Source organism: Psammomys obesus, unplaced genomic scaffold (assembly GCF_907164565.1).
Source record: "Psammomys obesus unplaced genomic scaffold, mPsaObe1.curated_primary_1811, whole genome shotgun sequence".
Lineage (NCBI taxonomy): Eukaryota > Metazoa > Chordata > Mammalia > Rodentia > Muridae > Psammomys > Psammomys obesus.
Window position 1 is genome coordinate 18,935,799 of NW_026596079.1, and position 6,681 is coordinate 18,942,479.

Here is a 6,681-nt window from a genome sequence, read left to right on the forward strand (position 1 = left end):
TGTGTGTGTGTGTGTGTGTGTGTGTGTGTGTGTGTGTGTGTGTGTGTTGCACTTGTGCATGCACTTGAGGATTAGGCGGGAGAGGTCAAGCTCAAGTATTGTTCATCAGGTACTGTTCATCTTGTTCTTTGACATGGAGACCCTCTTTGGCCTGAAACTTGCCACAGCTGAGATTACAGACATGTATTACCATGCTGAGCTTTTTGTGTGAGTCCTGGGGATTGAAAGTAGGTCAACATGCTTGCAAGGCAAGTGCTTTATAGACTGAACTCTCTCCCTGGCTGTAATTTTGTTGTTTTTATGTACTGATGAGTTTGGGAAATACTGGAAAGCTTCTAGTGAGGAAAATGAAAGACAGGGTATCCAATGAGGTGTTGTATTAAACTGACAGCCAATAGAAGAGTGTTGTTTCTGTCAGGGAAGTCCAACACTAGCAACTCAGACCTAACTTACTCTGCAGAGAATCCGCAACGGAATGAGGGCAAGGATGGACTAACGGGCCACATTGACTGGCATCTGTGCCAATAGTGGATTCACTGTTTTTCATTTCCTTGGGGACTTTTTTTTTAAAAGTATCACTTGCTTTTTTAAGTACCAGGGAATCTTGTATTTGCATTGCATATTAAGTAGAAACCTCTCATTCATTATCTCCTCTTCCCTGTTCTACTAACCTGCTTACACTGACTAGCTCTTTTGCCTTAAATACTTATTCAGAAAATATGGTTTAGAAACCTAAAGACACGGGACTCAGAATACCCATATTTCTTGAATCTACTGTCTACAAGAGCTCTAACTTTGGGGAAAGAATTTAATGTCTCTGTGTCTTGATTACTTCATCTGTAAAATCAGGATAATGACCGTACTTAACTTGGAATTGTGAAGGATTCAGAACAGTGTCTGGTGTGAGGGTGGTAGGCATTATGAAGCCCTGCTAAGGGGGATACCATGCTGTAAATGTTTAGCAGCTAGCTCTCCAGGCTAAGAAAAAAAAAAAAAACCTGTGGCATCTACAGTTTGGCAATTCTGTGGTATAAATACCTTGACCAGTTTCAAGCCACCATAATGGGATCCCTATCTAAAGAGTTGAGCTGCAATAAAGATACATCGGACAAAGATAACCTCAAGTTAACAGATAATAAAATGTGGCATAATAATCAAGACATATTTGTTACCTCTTAAACCTATATTTTAATGTAAACTTGGGTCATTTAGCTTTTAATTACAGCTGTGTTTAATCACTGACTCAGAGCATCCCCAAGAACGTGGCATTAGCAGCTATAAGCTGGTTGGAGCTCCTTCAAATGCTGCACTGCTTGCTTGCTCACTCCGGCATTTGGCTATTTTACTCAGCTGTCTCCTGCTGTATAAAACAAACAAACAAACAAACAAAAAAACACCTTCAAATTTACCGCCTTGAGAACAATGACTTCCTGTTTCTCACACTTCTGTGTATCAGTGCTTAGTCAATCATTTCTGATCCACCTGGTACAGCCATGACCATTCATTTAGTTTGAGGCTCAGCTGGGGCTGGAACATCTGAGATAGTTTCTTATCCACCCACACCTCTGTCATAACTGAGGAAAGGTGTTGTTTGTGGTGGCCCACGGAGGCTGCTAACCAAGTGGTGGCTCCAGTGCATATGTCAGAGCCTCCCAAAGAACAAACCAAGTCAAACTGTCAGCAGGGACCCCCCTGAGGCATGGGCACAACCTCACAGAGGCACAGCCCTGTCTGTTGAGTATGTATCCTTTCTCTTCCCGACACATTCCCCCTATTGCTTTTGACAGCATAGATAAAATGTAAAATTACCTCCGAGCTCTCTAAATGTGCACTCAGCCTGTTTGGATTGCCTTCAAACAAACATGACAGATGTAGCATTCTGAGCTCAGATGCCTTGCCAGTCAGACATATGTACGTTTGCACATTAACAGCAATAACATCCTTTGGCTAAAGGAGTCTCTGCTTGCTGTGTTCACTAAAACATCTAGATTACCTCATTTCCCCTAAGTCTTTGATGTTCTTAGTACTACTCTTTACTCGAACAATTTGATTTCTTATGACCCGAAAGTTACCCGTGCTTTGTTTTGACTGACTGAGGGCATATACGTCCATTAGTTAAAGGTTGTTCATTGAGCCGTGACTTGTACTGTGTACAGGAGCTGCTCTTTGGGATGCAGCAGTGAATGAAACAAAGTTGCGTTTGCATAGTGCTTGCTTTGCTTTCTAGTTAGACAATAAATAAGCGCTTTGCTTTGCTTTGTTTTGTCTTTGAGGCAGATTCATTATGTAGCCCTGGTTGTCTGTACATAGACCAGGCTAGTCTCAATTCCTGGAGTTTGATACTACGTCCATTTAGCAAAATACTAGTTGTATGTTTACCTCCTGGGGTTAGAAGCTCTCTAACCATGATCTTGGCCGGATCTTAGTATTTCTTCCTGAGGAGTGGACATTAAATCCAACCAGAAAGCATTTGGCTACTCCCACAACAGTCTTGTCACTATTGCATCCATGGGTAATATCTTACCAAACCAGTAGCTATTGCAGTTCACAGAGGTCATAGCTGAGTAAGCATGCTGATAGCTTCTTTTCCTTACCAGCCTGCACAGCACCTTCCAGTACTATAAAAGCTATGTGCCTTAAAAAAAAAAAAAAAAAAGTATGTATGCATATTCTGTTTTCTCGGATTCTTGTATGAAAAGTAGTGTTTTATAATTTGTACCTTTTTTTTTCTTTTGCCCAGGGATATTGGCAATCACTATGTACTCATAAAAATAATGTATCTCTTATTCTTTGTTTACAGCTGCACGGTATTCCAAATATTCCTGTTTATTCGGCCAATCACCTCCCACATATGCACATTTACTTTCTGTGGAGTATGTTGCAATTATAAATAACACAACATTAAATTACCTCATATCTGATTCCTTGTACAGTATTTATACTGTAACAGTTTTATTTCTAAGTCTAGAAGTCTTTCCTTCTTTTTTTGTTTTGTTTTTTTTCTAGACATGGTTTCTTTGTGTAGCCCTGGCTGTCCTGGAACTAGATCTCTAGAGCAGCCTGGCCTTGCACTCAGAGATCTGACTCCCAAGTGCTGGGATTAAAGGCATGCCCACCACTGCTAAGCTCCTTCTCTATTTATAAATAAAATAAAAGCACCTGGCTATTGTGAGGATTCACTGAAACCATGTCCATAGGGGACATAGTTCAGTGCCAATCAAATTTACTCAGAGAATGTTAGTTGTTAGTAAAAAGTTATAAGTGTGAAAATATGTATCTGAGGATGCTCATTATAGAGTCATTCATGGTATTGAAAAATAAGTTTCAAAGTTTGGAAAGTGATCAAGATCATGCCACATTACTCGTAGAAAATTAGCCATCAAAGTGACGTAACTCATGCCTATAACCCCAGCACTCTGAGAGGCAAAGGCAGGTGAGTTTGAGGCCAACCTGGTCTACAAATTCTGTCTAGGACAGCCAAGGCTACAAAGAGAAACCTTGTCTTGAGAAAAAAAAAAAAAAAGATATAACTAGAAAAACATTGCAGAAACACACAAAGACTCTTCAGGGTTTTTTTTGTTTTTGTTTTTGTTTTGTTTGGTTTTTTTTGTTTGTTTTTCTGTGTAGCTGTCCTAGGCAGCTTTGTAGACCAGCTGGCCTCAAACTCACAGAGATGGTCTACCTCTGCCTTCTGAGTGCTGGGATTAAAGGCATTCACCACCATCACCCAAGTTCAGGTTTCTTTTTGACAGACTGACTTCATAATATATGCATGCATATGTTAATGCGCGTGCACATGTCCACAGATATCAAGAATAATGTCTTATAGACTGTTCAGCAGCTGTGACTGAAGACAGGACTGGTTTTGCTGGGAATGGCAGTGGTGTGTCATGATTCTTGCCACAGCGTCTTCATTTGCAAGGAGGGGCTAACCAACCAGTTATTTAACATAAGGATTAATTATACATCGGCACTAGGCTATGAACTTTTTAGAGAAACATGCCATCATGTGTCAGGTATCCCCCTAGGACAGTGCTCCTTTGTGCCTGCTGTGGCAGAATCTTTGAGTCACCAGCCCCTTCCTGCCAGCGTCGGGGAGCTGTACAACACAGAACTTCTGCTCTAGCCAGCCCTGTCATTTTGATTGTTGGCCTCTCTCCAATTTTTTTCTAATTTCTGTTTTATTTTAGAGAAACAATAGGTAATAGATATTTACTTTAAAATCTTTTAAGCCAGGTGTGGTGGCACATGCCTTTAAGCCCAGCACTTGGGAGGCAGCAATAGGCAGATCTCTTTGAGTTCGAGGGCAGCCTGATCTACAGAGTGTAAGACCTGGAGTCTCACTGCTCAGGAGCTCAGGATCGCGCCCTTCCCAGGAACTCTCATAGACCACAGCTTGATGCAAAAGCAAGAGGTTTATTGCTATCGCGATTAGGTCGCCCCTCCAAAGACAGGAGATGACCCCGAACATGCAAAGCACAGGGTTTTTATACCTGAAAATCAGATCACTTTTGCTCTATAGTTTACAGCTGGTTGTTTCTCAGAGCAGTTCACCCTGCCCTTCAAGAGCTATCTGCACCTGGCTTCAATTCAAATAATCACAGTTGTTTTTCTCATCCCTGGGTGGTCCCTCAAGAGCAATGTTCCAGAACAGCCAAGGCTACACAGAGAAACCATACCATGTATGTGCCTAGTGCCTTCAGAGGGTGTCAGCAGATCCTGTGCAACCAGAGTTAGGGACGGTTTTAAGCCACCTTGTGGGTACTGGGAATAGAACCCAGGGCCTCTTAGGGGGCAGCAAGTGCTCTTAACTGGTGAGCCATCTTACCAGCCTCTTCTTTTTATCCTTTTGCTTTTTTTTTTTTGAGACAGTCTTGCCTGAAACTCTTGCTCTCAAGCTTCCGGAGTGTTGGGATGGAAGGGCAGTCTATCACACTTACCTTGGACTCAGGGGCTTTTATGTAGACGCCACAGCTTGAGGAACAGGAGCTTTCCCAACTGAGCCTTCTCTGAAGCCCAATTAGCAGCTCCATCTAAAGATGAGGAGACCAAAGTGAGGCTAAGTGGTTTTCAGGAAACTCTATTGCTAAGAAGCAGTTTTGTTGCAATATAAACTCCAGTGTTTCTAAAGCCAGCAGTCAAGTCCAGACCCGTCACTTGGTGAATCTGTGAATACAGCCTGCATTTGAGCTACTTGGTGTTTTTGTCCTTTTCTCATGAACATGTACTGATGAGCTCATTAGTGGAACTTTCCATAGCCATGTTGATAACCAGTTTTTCTTATTCCTTATACTTTGGTTAAAATGACAGTGCCTAAGATAGGAAGAGGCAGGCACAGTGACTTTCTTGCATGGTTGTGTCACTTGAAATCTCCCATGTATGAAGTTTTTTCATAGACTGTCTATACTTGATATTCTTTAGGACCCCAGATTTTTTATTCTCTCACCAATCCACGAAATATTTAGCACCTCTCTATTTTGTAAGATGTTTATTCCTTAAGGCTGAAAAGGGTAATGACCAAAATTCTTTGAAATAATAATGAAACACTGGGAACTGTGGGAATGCCTGTGGGGATATGAGCCACGTGGACATAAGATTTTCAACTAATTTACAATGTTAAGAGTTAAGTTTGAGTGTTTTTTTTTTTTTTTCACCCTATGAGAACACTGAGCCTACTTCTTTTCTTAGGCCCAGGCCTGATGTCAATCCCGTTACACACAGCAGCTCTAATCTACAATACACCCCTCTTCTAATTTTGTCCCACCTCTTTCGCTACCATCCAATGACGACACTTTTGTTTTCGTGGATGGGTGCGCAATCTCTCTTACTGCAGTAAGTTCAAACATTTTGGCCACTGCCGGTCAGTTTACACCTGTCTTCGTAAGGGGCAGTTTTACTCATCCTAAACCATAGCTCCAAAACAGCAGCAACAAAGCAGAACAAAAGTCTAGTGAACTCGATATCTTTTCACTAGTCATTTTTTTTAATTATATTTTTAAAACAACCATTTTCATCTGTTGCTAATTTAAAGCCCCCAGTGAGCCAGATTGAAAGTCAAGGCCACACCCCCTTTCAGTTCCTTTTTCACTCCTCTCAAAAGCAGCAGTCTTTTCTCTTCATGAAAAATTCTTCCCCTAGATTTTTGTCCAACCACTCTGTTCAGAAGGCCACCTCTTGAATATGGCCACTATTAAATGCTCTCTCAAATCGTCTCAAGATTTCCAGTCTTCCGCTGCCACTCTACCCCATCATCCTATTTTTTTTCCGTATCCTTCTCTGAAATTTTTCATTACTCATTTGTTTTTCTGTGTACCCTGAGACTGCAAAGTCCAGAAACCACAACTGTGTTTGAGAGCTGCAGTTGCATCCCCAGTGTCTAGAAATCTGTCTGAAGTTGTAAACAAATTGCTGATGCGATTAAATGAGTAAGTATCCAGTTTACCGCCTCCTCCCCCTTTAAATAAATAGCCTCCTAGAGGCACTCTTTGAATTACAACTCCGGCTAGGTGAAGGGCTTGTGGCCTCCCATTGGCTTGCAGTACTTGCCGTTGCTCTGGGCAACCACTGTTTCCCACTGGACGTGTCGTCGCCGCCCCGCCTGTCCTGCTCGGCCCCACCCCAGCACCTCGGGATCTGGTTATGCTCTTCAAAAACGCGGCACTGGCTCTTTAAGCCGCGGGG

At 42.0% G+C, this 6,681-nt stretch overlaps 1 long non-coding RNA gene across 1 annotated transcript; it reads right to left on the minus strand.

Moving 5' to 3' along the window:
- Positions 1-1,173: 1,173 nt before the first annotated feature.
- LOC129690652 (uncharacterized) lies at positions 1,174-5,028 on the minus strand. Its single transcript, XR_008722348.1, has 3 exons — positions 4,941-5,028; positions 2,525-2,635; positions 1,174-1,360 (listed from the first exon to the last, which is right to left on the minus strand). It is a non-coding gene; the product is annotated as an uncharacterized LOC129690652 (long non-coding RNA).
- Between the last annotated feature and the right edge of the window lie 1,653 nt (positions 5,029-6,681).